The sequence below is a fragment of the Nuphar pumila genome, chromosome 1 (assembly GCF_984573655.1).
Source record: "Nuphar pumila chromosome 1, dmNupPumi1.hap1.1, whole genome shotgun sequence".
NCBI classification, from domain to species: domain Eukaryota; kingdom Viridiplantae; phylum Streptophyta; class Magnoliopsida; order Nymphaeales; family Nymphaeaceae; genus Nuphar; species Nuphar pumila.
The window spans coordinates 15,156,227-15,171,962 of record NC_143249.1 but is presented as its reverse complement, the minus strand read 5'-3'; the positions used below and the strand labels follow the sequence as shown (position 1 = coordinate 15,171,962).

The following is a 15,736-nucleotide window of genomic DNA, read 5'->3' as shown; positions in this document are numbered from 1 at the left end:
AGGTTTCCACCCCCGCCCCGCCTCAAAATTTTATCCTCCACCCCCGCCCCGCCTCCGCGGCGGGGATGGATTTTATCCTCCACCCCCGCCTTCATCCCCGTTTCATGTCCTCCACCCCCGCCCCGTCCCCGTCCCCGTTTCCGCCTTCATCCCCGTTTCATGTCCACCACGATCGACGCAGTCTGCGCCCGGTATGCCTCCTCGAAGGCGGAGTTGAACCGCCTGAAAGCCCGCCTCGCGCTTTCGGCATCGATCACCACCGGCATCTCCGCCATGGCCGCCACGACCTCGCTCCACGCCATGCGCTCGTAGTTAGCGACGTACTGTCGAAGCTTCTTGGTGTGCATTCGCACCCAAGCGTCGTCGAGGACGAGTCGGAGATCGGAGCTCTGCACCTTAACGATGATGTACTGAAGATTGTTCGTAAGGAAGAGGTAGGAGAGGGGTACGTCTCGGTAGAGCTCCGCCCTCCTGTCGAGCTTGCAGAGGAGGCTGAGTATGAGGGTGGAGGCCTCCCCCTGCGACGGCCAACGGTGGTCGGCGACGGCCCAGCTACAATGATAATGCGGATGGGGAAGGGGAAGAGGCGACGGCCCGGCTCGGCGGCTCCAGGGTTAAGAAATTAGGGAAGGGAGTTAGGGTTAGTAAACAGTAAAAATATAAAGGGTTGGGGGCGGGGATGGGGCGGGGCGGGGCCGGGACGGGGATGGGGCGGGGCGGGGCCGGGACGAGGATGGGCCGGGGCTGGGGCGGGGGAACGTGCCAGTCCATCCCCGCCTCCACCCCCGGACGGGGATGGATTTTAACCTTCGTCCCCGCCTCCATCCCCGTTTCATACCCTTCATCCCCGGTCCAAACGGGGCGAGGCGGGGCCCCGCTTTCCCCAGGTCCACTGCCATCCCTAGTCTCAGCCAAAAGTTGGGTCCTAAAATGAGTCATTTTTTGAAATACCACCGAAGAGGTGGGGCTATTTTAATAAAGAAAATATGTTGTTTTTTTTACATTGAAAGCTGGGTTAGGCAGACCCCTACCAGATACAACTATACCATTGAGATTCGAACTTACAACGTCCCAACACAAGGTGACGTGCACTGACTACTCCTGCCAGACAAGCAGAGACCCCATTGGTAATAAAGAAAATACGTTCATAACGAATAAATAAGGATTATGTATAGAAATATCTTAAACGCGTCATGGTATGTTACCTGGCCTGTATCCATCGCATCTCGTTCCCCTGAAGAGTGACACCAACTGACGTGTCCCTGTGATAGCAGGGGTGAGGATTTTTTCAGGTCTAGATGACCTAGCCCTGCACCCAGTCACGTATATATAAAGAGACACGCTTGCTCAAATAAAGAAGAAAAGAATAGAGGACACCCAATACCGTTGTCAAGTCGGGTTGAACACATGATGCTAATCATATACCAAACGGAATGATGCAGAAGTTGTTGGACCGGCCTGAATTTGAGCTGATCTCAATGGAACTATCAGAGAGTGCACCAATGTTTTTCTTTTTTTTCTTATAACCTGAAGAAACTGCACCCACCATCAAGACCTGGTTGCCCTGGCTCAACCTGTCGTACCTACCGTTGTCATGCCAGTGTAAAACTTAGAGACTTGGAACCCCGTTTTGGGGGCCTATGCTCACAGCTTGTGCAGAGGAGTGACGCCCATGAGAATCAAACTTTGACTGGACGTCTAGCTACCAAGGCCCCACCAGGGATGGCAGTGGACTGGGGCGGGGGACAAGGTCGCCACGCCCAGCCTGCCTCCTTCCCCGGTTCAAGTGGGGCGAGCCAGGGCTCCCCTCAGTCCATTGTCATCCCTAAAGAAGGATTGAGAACGGGGCCGGGCAGCAGAATGCGTAAGTCCATCCCCATCTCCATCCCCACACGGGTTTTGATTTTAACCTTTGTCCCCGTTTCATGTCCTCCATACCCGATTCAAACATGGTGAGGCAGGGCAGGGCCCGTTTTCCCCTGGTCCACCGCCATCCCTACGCCACCCAGCTTTGGGGCACCCATGTTTCCCTTTCATCAAGTTGCTACTAATGTAACTTTGTAAGGGACGAAGGGTGACATGTGAACATCACATGGTCGACGAGGACGTGCGCAAGTTCAAAACCCACAGAGAGTGTTTATTGCGACAAGTTTGAAGCTATGTTCACTCCTCGGTAGGTAGAGGGTCCTTATGGGTTTTGTCCATTGTAGGCCTGCCAACCTGCAATTGATGATGAGGGGGGGTTTCCCTTGGTTTGCCCAAGCAAAAAAAGTCTAATTTCAATAAAACTGCTAGATGTCATATTAAAAAAAATAAAAAGATGAATAAGGGTTGATATTTGCTACAGTCCATTGTATGGTGGAACTTCATGTTTGCTTTTTTTCTCACATCTAACACCATAGATACAAAGATGGACTTACATTATACTGCCCTCATAGGTTAAAAAAAAAATTAGTCTCCCCCAAGAAAAATGTTCTGCTACAATACCACAAAAAAACCAAGAAAAAAATTCTGTTCCCCCTACACACGAAATATTTTTTTGTTTATGTTTCTCCTCCCAATAAAAGTTTTTGGGTCCGTCCTGCGTAGACGTGATCTACATGTTTTATTTAGTTGGGCTGTTCAACCAGTATAAAAAGTTACAGGTGATAAAAAAAATCAACAGCCATGAAGGCATTGATTTTTCTTGACTCATAAAATCATGTTTTTATGATCCAAGAGTCGTACTAAATCAAGCCCACTGAACACATCTAAACATCTTGCATGATGAGATTCGTACTTGATTGCAGGTACAATCATTGCAGACGATAGAAACCCGATGAGAGTAGAAAAGAAAATAAGTGATGACAGTGGAGTTGTCAACTGCATCCTCAAGGAGATAAATCTCCCACAACTTTACTTACAAACCTCATTGTAGCATTTATTAACTTCTTCATCTCTCCTTCTATCTCCCGCTACCAAAGAGAGCTTTAGAACAGGTGTTCGCGGAAGCAAAGTGCCATGGGTGAATCCAATAAAAAAGAAACAAAAAAAAAAATCAAGATACAAACACAATTTAGACTGAAAAGAAGATTCACATGCTTTACAGACACCAAAGATTTTGAAGGATCCGAAGTCAACATCTGATAAATACTTTTCATCTCGTTAGGATGGGAACTAGGAAAGGCTTAAATTAGGGTCAAGGGTTTTGACGGGAACCGTCAAGCATCGGTGTAAAAGATGATCAGAATAAGAGTTTGGATAAAAGTGAAAAGGCATGGACCCTTTTGGACAAAGCTGCAAAAAAGAATGTTTTTGGGAACCAAGTTTGTCCCAAAAGAAGTTAAAAAAATGTCAAGTTGCCTGAGTTGAAATTCATCAATTCCGCGTAAACATCCAGCATTTATTTTTTCCAAACGTGACATAAATGCTTCGGGTTTTCATGGCTTATGTTCATGATAACTAATAAATGCTGATTGCGATCGATGGGTTGGTGAACATATGGATCTTCTAAGTTCTTATTCCATCTAACAAACCAGTCAAGCTTTTTTCAAAAAAGGGAAAAACAGGAAAGAAGGAACATCAAGTCCGTGCCTTCATCCGTGCGGAAACGAAGAGAAAAGGGCAAAGAAGGGAGAGAGAGAGAGAGAGGGGAGAATCCGAAACCCCAGCAAGGTGGGTTCCATTGTCGTGCTTCATCCCTCCTTCGCGTTCCACACGCAGAGAGAGAATGAAAGACTTCTAACAAACTTAGCTATTACTTTCAGGATAACAGCTTCACTCTTTCATGTGCTCTTACTATGAGAGAGAGAGAGAAAGGAAAATGGTTGCGCTGGTGGCACTACCGGCGAACGATCAACAAAAAATAAACCAAGGAGAGTTTTACCTTTGCCCTTTTTCCGGCGGCTTCCCTCAGTCAGCCGGCAGAGAGAGAGAAACAGCCTCCCCCGATAGACCGGGCGGACTTCACTATGTTTCGAAATAGAGGCAAAAGAGTAATTTTCTCCACCCAATCAAACTACGTTTATCAAACTACGTTTGTCTTTTTGTCGTGGATTGGGATAAGTACGGATGGACAGATCTGTCGTAAGTTATCGTGACTAAGGTCTGAAAAGGGATGGGCCGATCACGGAGCTAGGAAAAAAGTGAGAATGATTGATTAACACTGGCTCTGCTCGGGAGCCGGAGTTGAGGTTTGAGAGGGAGACCAGAATGGCGATAGACGGGGAGTTCACAACATCTCTCTCCCAAACACAGGGAAAAAATGAAAGAAATGAGGTGAGAGTGGTGGTGGAGCTTTTTTGGAAGGTGAGTGACTGTGGAAAATCATGGTGGTGGGGGTGGTGGTGGAGCTTTTCATGCGTCATTCTTCCGGATGTAGGTGATGGATGGTGGAGAGGGCAGCTTTTTGGTGGGTGGTGGTGATAAAAAATCATTGTAGGTGGTGATGGTGAAGCTAGGAACGGTGAAAAATCATCTTGTGGATAGCGGTTTTTCAAAAGGTGGGTGATGGTGGTGAGTGGATCTCACTACTTTTTGTTTTTTAGTAGACCTCACTATTTTCTTTTGACAGAGAACATTCTTACCAAGAAAAAATAGTGATTTACACCCTCCATCACCCATTTCACCACCACCATTCATCTCACTACACACCTCTCTCAAGAAATTGCTCTCTCTAATTTTTCAGCATCCATCTCACCACCACTTTATCTCTCAAAAAATTGCTTTCCCTAAGTGATTTGTTATTATCCATCTCACCAGCATCCCTCACAACTCGAAAAATCGTGTCCGATAAGCTTTACTACCACTACCTACAATAATTTTTCATCATCACCCACTTTTTGAATAACTGCCTTCCCCACCATGCATCATCACCTGCCTCCTAAAAAATGGTGTGGGAGAATCTCCACCACCACCATAATGACAAACGTTTTTTTTTGGCAAAAATCTCATTTTTCAAAAACTCGCAAGAAGTTGAATTTTTTTTATAAATCTCACGTTTTTTCGGCAAATCTCGGCAATAAAAAAATAAATTAAAAAACATAAAAAAAAAAAAAATTATAAAAGAATATTAATAAAATGTATTTAAAAACAAAAATATAGGGTTTTTCATGATAAATAGCCGTTTACAACGTAAATATCACATTTAAATCATGATATTTGTGTTTTTCATAAATCTTGCAATATTTTGAAAAAATTACGAGAAATTGCCGTTTTAAACTTTCTGGTAATTTCTTGCAATATTATCATAAGATTTTCATAAATCTTGCGATATTTGTCACTATGCTCACCACCACCCTCCTCCTCTCTCTTAATTTTTTAAGAGTTTTCATTTTATTTTTCTCATGCTACCCAAACAAATTAAATTTTTTTATTTTAGAAAATTTAATTTTATCAAAACCTCTCATATGCAAAATATTCTTTTTCTATAAGAGTTTTTCTTGCTTCCAAATGTTAAAATCTTGATAGAAATAAAAAATTTTGCCTTTGAGAACTATTGATACGATAAATTTTCTAAAAATGAAAATCTCACTTATTTGGGCATCATGAGAAAAATAAAACGAAAAAACTTGAAAAAATAAAAGAGAAGAGAAGGAGGGAGAGTGGTGAAGCTTCTTCGATGCAATTTTCTGCGAGGTGGGTAATGGTGGTGGTGGTTAAAAATCATCGTTAGGTTAGCGGTGGAACTTCTCCGACACTATTTTTTTAGGTGGCGGTGGAACTTCTCGGACACTATTTTTTGGGATATAAGTGATGGTAGGTAGTGATTGATGGTGGGGAAGACGGCTTTTCAAGAGGTGAGTGGTGTTGAGATGGTGGTTATGATGAAAAATCATTGTGAAGGTAGTGCTGGATCTTCTCCGGTGCTATTTTTTGAGAGGTGGGTGATGATGAGTGTTTGTGGTAATGGTGAGATGAAGGGTGATGATGGATAGTGAAAAATAATTGTGAGGGCTTTTTTAATCAAAAGATCTTTTTCTTTTATTACAATGTTTTTTAATAGAGGACCTGACGTCCTGAAGTTATCTTAAAACCCTCCCTAAATACATGGAATCGCTGGGCTGGAAGGATTGGAGGTGGGGGGCTGAAGTTATTTTACAAATTGCATTGTCTTAAAGTTGGTGTTAACTCTGTTACAACTCAATTACCACCATGTGTTTATCACATAGCCCCCGAGACAACCATACATTTTAGAAGTACAGACTCGCTATCCCTCAAAGCGACCTTCAGCATCGATCTCTGGGTCATTGTACTTTGTCGGCCATAGTAACCACTGAATGCAGTCAAAGGTCAGGACTCCAACCCATTAACACGCCCGTGAACCCACTCAGATTAAATAGTCATAGCTACGATATATATAATAGTGTATCACACTAACTTAGTTTGGCAGACACATTTAATCATGTTTTATTTTTATTATATTCATGTGTAAAAGATAAAACCTTTTATTTTCTATCATTTTTTAAACCACCGTTATCTTTATGAATTGTGAGCCCATGATTTTTCACCGTCTGAAGATATAATAAAACCTTTTAACAAAACAAATAAATGATGTTAAACTTATACAGTAAGATTTAACATTTGGTAACTAGATATATACAAACAAGAGTCTAGACCATCATATGGCATCATAGAATATAACGACGTATTTTCCTAACTACATGCATGGGATAACATCTGCAACCCTCGAGGGTAAGGAACCATTTCGTTGAAACTCATAAGGAAAAGTTGTTTTGACTAAAATATGGCCGTATGGATGTGCTCAAAATGGTAGGAATCAACCTTTAAATTATAGTTTTTCAATGTAAAAATATAGTTTTTGAGGTTTAAATTTTTGGTACGCTATAAGGCATAAAATCCGACATATACAATAGTAAAACATAATTCAAAGGTCAGTTGCTACACACCTTAATGTGTAGATCACATCTAGAAAAATAGATATGTAAAAAAATTGAAAAACAAATAAAAAAATTATATTTTTCATTAAGTGATTTCCTACTCATAAGGTAGCAAATATTACTTATATATATATAGGTTAATTTAAGATTAAACTAGTTTTGTTTTATATTAGATGAATTCAACTTTATCAAAATGATTAGAACACAACAACAACAACAACTATGCCTTCATCCCAAAATAATTGGGGTCGGCGATATGAACAAAAAAAGAAAATCATTCTGGGTCTTTCACATGAATCCTTCTCCTCCAATCATTTATATCCAATGCCATGTCCTCGATGAGGTTCAAAGCATTCATATCTTTTCCTATCACATTCATTCATGTCTTCCTAGGCCTACCCGACCTCTTTTAACTAGTATATTTTATCATTTCTCCATTCTTCTAACTGGAGCATCATTAGGCCTTCGCCGAATATGTCCAAACCACCGTAAACGATTCTCTCTTATGTTATTTTCAATGAGTGCAACGCCTACCTTCTTACGTATCTCCTTGTTCTGGATCTTATCTTTTATTGTATTTTCACACATCCATCTCAGCATACGCATCTCAACTACACTCATTTTTTGAATATGCTGTCTCTTGGCAGCCCAACATTCCGTACCATATAGTAAAGCGGGCCTAATAGTCGTCCTATAAAACTTTTCCTTCAACCGCAATGGCAATCTACGAGCGCACAACACTCCAATTGCACTCTTTCATTTCTTCCACCCAACCATTATCCTATGATTTACATCTCCGTCAATTTCTCCATACTTTTGAATGATAGATCCCAAATATTTGAAACAATCATCCACCGGTATTTCTTGCTCACCAAGTTTCATTACACTCCCATCACTACTTCGTTGCTTACTAAACCAACATTTCATGTATTCTGTCTTACTCGTACTCAACTTAAAACCTCTTGCTTCCAATGTCTGTCTCCATAATTCTAACTTAGCATTAACCCCAGCTCTAGACTCATCAATCAAAACAATATCATCAGCAAACAACATACACCACGGCAGATTTTCTTAAATTGATCTCGTAAGCTCATCCATCACTATAGCAAATAGGAAAGGGCTTAAAGCATATCCTTGATGTAACCCAACCGTTATAGGAAAATTGGTTGTCACCCCTCCACAAATGTGGACATTGGTTACTACTCATTCATATATATCTTTAATTATACTAATGTACTTGAGAGAAACATTTTTCTTCATCATTGTCCACCAGAGAACGTCCCTATGCACTCTATCGTATGCCTTCTCCAAATCAATAAAAACTATATGCAAATCTTTGTTCTGTTCTTTATTTCTCTCAATAAGTTGTCTAAGAAGACGTATAGCTTTCATAGTTGATCTTCCAGGCATAAAACCAAATTGATTCTCTGATATCATGACAACCTTCCTCAACCTAGACTCAATCACCCTCTCCCAAAGTTTCATAGTATGACTCATGAGTTTTGGGTGTGATCATACCAGCACAAAATGATTAGAACACCTTTAAAAATAATAACATTTTTTTAAAATGCAGTGTTACTTTATGAGATAAAAAAAGATAACTTTGATAGCTTTTATAAAGTTACTTTTTTGAAAAAGGTATTTGACCTGTCAATTCTTTCCTAATTCAAAAGACTTATAATGCTCAAAAAGAGTAATATTTTATTTTAAGGGTATTTTTAATCATTTTAATAAGGTTAAATTAATTTTGTGTTAAACATAACTAGTTTAATGTTATACATAAGTTAGATGTGCATACGATATCAATGGACTAAAATGAGTGAAATCTTTTTGTTTGTGTTTTTTAAATTTTTTCACCTTATAAAATCTACATGATGGGCTTGGTGGAAAACAACTTTTAAATTACCAATGTATGTACAATATTTTTGGTGATTTAAAAATCAATGGCCAGAAACACATTGAATTTTCATGACTTAAATAAAAGCATTTTTATGCTGAAAAAATATAATCCAAGGGTGGATCTTTAACAAATTAACTATGTTGAACACATCTGCAGGGTTAGATTGGGTCGAAACAACTTGTAACTATGAGTTTCAACTCATTTATACCACATGCACATCCACACCAAAGATATATATATTCAAGAATACTTGCACAATACAGCCCAGTTGAGTTGGATATTGAGCAAAAATCATAGCTCAAATCTGTAGCACGCATTAATCAGGTTTGATTTAGGTCAACCCAAATAATATTTAGTTGAGGTCAGACGAAGTAACTCCTCCATCACCAATCACACACATTGTAAGGCATTTGGTTGGTAAAATCTTTGAGGTCTCCCTACCAATCGAGAGCATATTCAGTGATCGGATAGAACACCTTGCAAGATACTCGGTCCAATCAATGGGTGTCATGCATCCTCAGGCAGAGGATGAGGGATGTTGGGAATCCGTGGCATTCATACATTTGACCAAGTACCGTTGCAGAGTATTGGATCTGCTCTCCTATCAACTGGGGGCACATCCTTCTCGGGATGTCAACAGGTCAGATCTAGGCATTACTGAATCCAATTTAATCGGATCTAACTTTATTGGATTCGGACTTCAATGCAAAATTAATACCAAATTTGAATTAGATTTTTAATCAAACTTGGATTAATGGCTACCAAATCTGACTAATTAATCAGATTCGGATTTGGGTCAGATATCAGGTTACATTCAACCCATTGACATCCTTACATCCGGCTTAGGGGTGTACACAACTTGGTCAGGCATACCCGACATCTCAAACCGATTATAAATGACCCAATCCTAATTTTATTAGACTCATGAGTTCAGGTGGGTCCAAAATATGGACTTGTAATGAAAATGGGTATTGGGTATTATAAATGCAGATCCAAACTTTTTTTTTACCCAACCCAAATGGTTTCCCATATTATAAAACCAAAATGACCCAATCTCGTCCTGATTATGTATCTGAACCTATTTTATTCTTGAACCAACCCAAACCTGAACCAATACATACTTGAACATGCTAACCTGTAGGTCAACAATTCCAAGCAATACCAGACCTGAATTAGATCAGGTAGGGTTTGAATCTGACTTTTAGACCTGGTTTAGAATCAGATCTAATACAACCCGACCCAAATCGACATGATTCAACCTTTTTTTTATTTATAACTCGAAGAAACTGCACCTGGCACGAAGACCTTGTGGCTGATCAGCCCGCCATACCAACAGTCATCGTGCCTGCAGTGTAAAACTTCGAGGCTAAGACCCTGCCCCGAGGCCTATGCTACGCATTGGCAACCTTGCTGTAAGGGATGCTACCGTAACCTTGGTGGCCCCGTGTCAGGGTTAATGCTGCATGCTTAGAAGAAGACATAAAGCTAACCCCATTGAATGAATTAGATGGGAGAGCTCCTAAAGCTGACAATGCCTGCAACAAATAAGAAGGTGAGAATCTGCCTTTTGAATTTAATGGTGTTTTTATAACTATGGTGGCAGAGAAGCTTTGTTTTTGTTTGTTTTTGGCTTTTTTTTTTGAGACTTGGGAGGACTAGCAGTCTGTTTGTATGCATGGCTTCTTTCAACTGCGACCGACATCTTATCTTGTTTATCATCTCCATAATTTAAATGGAACAAAGGCACCTCCCATCTTCAACCGTCCATTGCAATAGCAAGTAGAATCAACCGATCCAGGTCCGGGCTGGAAATTCCGGGCTAAACCTAACCTCCTCCCCTGAATATACACTATCGATGGAAACATCGCCGATATTTTGAAAATATCACAACTTTATAGCGATATATATTCTCAATGGTTGACACAGTACCAAAAATATGGCACAGATTTTTCTATTATTTATGTTTTTATTTACACTTCTTATGCATCTTTTATATATTTATTCATTTTTGTATGAGTTGACATTTTCCGAAAATTCTATCAAGAAAAACTAAAATTTTCAAAATATCGCGAGATTTTCCCTTGCACAGATTTTCCTGAGAACGAGATTTGTGAACTTGATGCAAAGAGAAATAAGGTGATAAGATGACCAATAAGTGAACCTAGAGGTCAAGCTTGCAGTAGTGCTGTCATTTGTGTGAAGGATGAGAATTTTACAAATAATAAAAATGGAAATTTTGAGGGGGTAGAAAAAGTTAACGTGCGTCTAGGCATAGCAGCATTTTATCTGTCGGCCAACTCTCAGTGTCGGTCACCAACCTTTTCTTTTCTGCAATCATATTCTGAAGAAGTGCGAGTGCTTGACACTCTGCATGAGTTTCAAAAACCAGCCCTAAAGAAAGCTTTTTTGCCACTCATTGCAGTTTCCACTTCAAACATGTCCCTTTTTTTTTTGTCAATTTCCAACAGGAAAATGATATCTTGGATTGAGTTTGGAAAGTAAGATGATAAAATTCCAATGCCCCTTATTTAGGGTAACAGTTCTATGAAAAACTAGTTGATCCTAAACAGTCTTTATTTCCTAAAAACCATCCTAAATCACTTTATATATAGACGCCCAAGTGTTTGCTTAATATGAACTTACAGACATTTTTATCATAGATTAGACATTTTTATCATAGATTAGATGAGGTTCTTTTCATGATTAAGAGTTAAAAATTCATCAGCTCTTATGGTACTAAAACTTGCTAATAAAAAAAATAAAATTTTTAGTTATAAATTGATTTAATCCAAACTATCATTTTCCCATAAACAAGAAAGAATGAATACATTTAAAAGTTTACGCAGGAAATCTTAAAGGCCACTTCAACTTTTTACACAGTTGATCTTTTAACTGTTAAAAGAATCTTCATATAGAGATAACTCACGCTCGTTAAGATCTACTATATTGTATGGAATGGATGGTGATAATATAGAACCGCAGAAGATAGTCCTCCAGCACCATCCGGTCCCGAGGGCAGGACATAGAATGAATCAAAGGAGGCTCCTTTCGTCGCTACTTGGATTCAAAAGGTAACCTTTGGAAAAGTTACGGTTTGGTTTACTTTTGACTATCTGCTTTTTTTTATAGAAGGGGAGGGGGGCTGTTCGCCCTTGGAAACTCCTTTGTCGTTGATAAAGTAAAAAAAAACTCAATTCTAAAAAACTCAATTCTTAGTGCCAAGGATCCGTCACGACTTGAAGGAAGGAGTGAGGCTGACTTCATCCAAGTCAGCGAAACTAGGAGTGAGGCTGACTCCATCCATATTACTCCATACATAAGGTACTCTTTCTTTCTGGAGTGTGGGGCTTGCGGTTCATAAAACCAATGTTCAACTACACCAAAGGCTTGAAGGGCCACTATAGAAGAGAAGCTAGAAGTGGGCAGTGAAGGGTCGAGAGTAGGCAACGAGCGTAGAGTGATCGTCTACACTCGATTAATGGGCAAGAGCTTGACGAAGCGAGCGAGCCCATTAATCGAGCTCCGCGTCGAACAAAAAGCGACTGCGAGTGAGTTGACCTTCCGAACAACATAGATAGTTAGAGCGGCGACAGCGAGACTTGGAAGTGCGGAACGATACTTTGTCCATATCATCATCCGATGAGTGGAAAGAAACAGCGAGACTCCATCTGATGAAGAACGAGCTAGGGGGTTCGGCAAGTAGGGATGGCAGTGGACCGGGGGAAAGCGGGGCCCCGCCCCGCCTCGCCCCGTTTGGACCGGGGATGGAGGGTATGAAACGGGGATGGAGGCGGGGACGAAGGTTAAAATCCATCCCCGTCCGGGGGTGGAGGCGGGGATGGACGTGCACGTTCCCCCGCCCCGCCCCGCCCCGCCCCGCCCCGCCCCATCCCCGCCCCATCCCCGCCCCGGCCCATCCCCGCCCCGGCCCCGGCCCATCCCCGTCCCGGCCCCGCCCCGCCCCATCCCCGTCCCGGCCCCGCCCCATCCCCGCCCCCAACCCTTATACTCTTAGTTGTTTTATTTACTAACCCTAACTTCCTAATCCTAACCCTGGAGCCGCCGAGCAGGGCCATCGTCTCTTCCCCTTCCCCAATCCCCATCCGCACTGTCATTGGAGCCGGGCTGTCGCCGACCACCATTGGCCGTCGCCGACCACCGTTGGCCATCGCCGACCATCTCCTCCCTCTTTTCTTTTTCCTTTCCCCGTCTGTAGCCTTGCATCGTCGGAGCAGCGTAAGTTCTCTTTTAGCTTGAATAGTTTAGAGCATAGCGCCCGCTTGATCATGAGTAGGTCAGGTGATAAGAGTAACTACTTGCTTGGCCTGGGTGGGATAGGTGATCAAGCGTTAGCCTTTGTTACTTTGCAAATTGAAAGGGGTTAAAATATGGTAGAGAGCAAGCAAGGTAGCTTGTCGAGAAAAAGAAAAACAGGAATTTTCCAAAGCTGATATTTGAGAAATGTGGAATTTTGAATCTTCTATTAGTAGAAATGTTAAGAATCTTGGAAATTTTGCACACTTGGTTTCATGTAACCACTCCCTAGATTTGATGAAAATCTGGAACTTTTTGTTGGTATTTGGTAGTACATAAATAGTTGGAATGACAAAAACCGTGACTTTTTTACTTTTTTTTTATCATCCAAATGTACCCTAAGTTTAAAATCCTAGGTTTCGTGAAGGATGCTTCCTTTTCTTAATGCTTTTACTTCATGGCTTGGATACCATTCTTCTTGTTAGTCTATAAGTCACCATGTGAGGCGATTTTCTGATTTATGCAAGTGACCACAAAAATCTAACTCGATTAAATGAAGATGTATGAAAGCAATTGAATCCAAGCTAATTTTTCAAGAAATTCATTCTGTCAATGTTTCCTGATTAAATTACGATAAATTATATAAAGTAATCAGCTAGAAATATTTTCTGGGCAGCTTACAATTATGCTTACTAGTGCAACTATAATTTGGTTTGCGAAACACCTGGTTCAATGCTATTTCTAGAATGTCCGAGCCCTAAGATTCCCTTGTTCTTAAAACTTGGTTGTTTTATTTTTTGTTGCCACATGCAAAATCGTCCACCTTGACATGGTCATAACCCTTAGGCCAGTCCAGATGCATCTTTGATATCAAATGTGCTCAAGTTGACCTGTACCTTGAATGTACTATGATAATCATGCAAGCCTGACTGGAATGCTTTTGCATTTTTCAACTGCATTTCTTGGGGATTAATTTAAAGTTGTAAGGATTAATCCATGGTTGGTAATAGCTTGTCCTTAAAGGTCATGTTTTTTATTTTCTAGTCTGGTTGTCTGGATCTGTACATTGCTATAAATCGTGGTAAGTTTATAATGATATTTTCCTTTTATTTGGAGTACAGTGAAAATATTTGGATATACTAAATATTCAGCTTGGACTGTATGATAATTATGTGTCACTCTACTACTTGATAGCGTGCCTTTCTCTTTATTAAATATTTTTCATCGAAGTTTCAAGCTTATTGCACCTGCTAACATCCAAGCCATTTTCAATTTTGGTTGGTTTTGGTTGGTTCAAGTTGTTTCTGTATAAAATTTAATTATGGAGAAATCAATTAAAGTTCATATCTGATAAGCAGTCTTAATATTTGTTGATAGTCTCTTTTTTGTGAATGTTTTGTAGATCTATAAGTTGGTGGCCAGTAATTTGATATGGAAGAGGAAGAACCATTAACCAATAAATTAAGTTCTCAACCTTCCAGTTCACATAGTATGTCTCAAGCTCTGGTTACACCAGTTGATAGCAACCATGTTTCAATGGAAGATAATGAAGATCAATCAACTGATTCAGGTAGATTTGCACTTGAACAGACAAGTAGGCATAAATCAGTTGTATGAAAACATTTCACTAGGAAAAAGATTGGTGGAAAGGATAAGTCAGAGTGCAATCATTGTCATAAATGTCTTGCTGGTGGTGCCAAGGCTGGAACTACTCATTTGCATGATCATATTAAGATTTGTCCTAGGCTTAAGCATAATAATATGAAGCAATATATTTTGGCTACAAACAATGCTACAGTGAATGCCGAAAAAACAATAGAGAATTGGCAATTTGTTCAAGATGCTGGAAGAAGGGATCTTGCTATGATGATTATTCTACATGAATATCCTCTTAGTATGGTTGATCATTATGGGTTTAGAAAATATTCTAATACTCTTCAACCCTTGTTCAAAATGATTACTCGAAACACTGTAAAGAAAGATATTCACAAAATTTATAATGTGGAACGAGACAAGACAATAAAATTGTTGGAAAAAACTAAGAGTAGAATTGCCATCACTACAGACATGTGGACATCTTCCAATCAAAAGAAGGGATACATGGCTATCACTGCACACTTCATTGATAATTCTTGGAGATTGCAAAGTCGAATCATAAGGTACTTGTCAAATGTCAATCATTTTTTTTTAATTCTTACTAACATGTTTTTGCAATATCAATATTTAATCGCCTTATTAAATTATGTTCAGGTTTTTATATGTACCTTATCGACATACCAAAGAAGTTCTTGCTGAGTGTTTGATGGATTGTTTGTTTGAGTGGAACCTTGATAGAAAGTTGATAAGTTTGACGATGGATAATTGCACCACTAATGATGCAGTTGTAGATATTTTATTGGATAAACTTCCATTTGGTTCATTAATATTACATGGACGGTTGTTTCATATGCGTTGTTGTGCCCATATTCTCAACTTGATTGTCCAAGATGGTTTGAATGTGATTGGAGAAAGAATTGAAAGAATTCGTGATAGTGTTGCTTATTGGACATCATCTCCCATGAGAATACAAAGATTTGAAGAGTCTGCTCATCAAATGCATATTTCAATTACCAAAAAACTTGCTCTTGATGTTAAAACTCGATGGAACTCAACTTTTATCATGCTTCAAACTGCTTTGCTTTATAAAGATGTTTTTACTCGTTTG

The 15,736-nt window shown here is 40.0% G+C and overlaps 1 long non-coding RNA gene and 1 pseudogene across 1 annotated transcript; one reads left to right on the top strand and one right to left on the bottom strand.

Annotated features, from left to right (window-relative positions):
* Positions 1 to 146: 146 nt before the first annotated feature.
* Positions 147 to 12,947, bottom strand: LOC149848089 (exocyst complex component EXO70H1 pseudogene; annotated as a pseudogene).
* Positions 12,948 to 14,433: 1,486 nt separating this feature from the next.
* Positions 14,434 to 15,477, top strand: LOC149848088 (uncharacterized). Its single transcript, XR_016432589.1, has 2 exons — positions 14,434 to 15,191; positions 15,283 to 15,477. It is a non-coding gene; the product is annotated as an uncharacterized LOC149848088 (long non-coding RNA).
* The last annotated feature ends 259 nt before the right edge of the window (positions 15,478 to 15,736 follow it).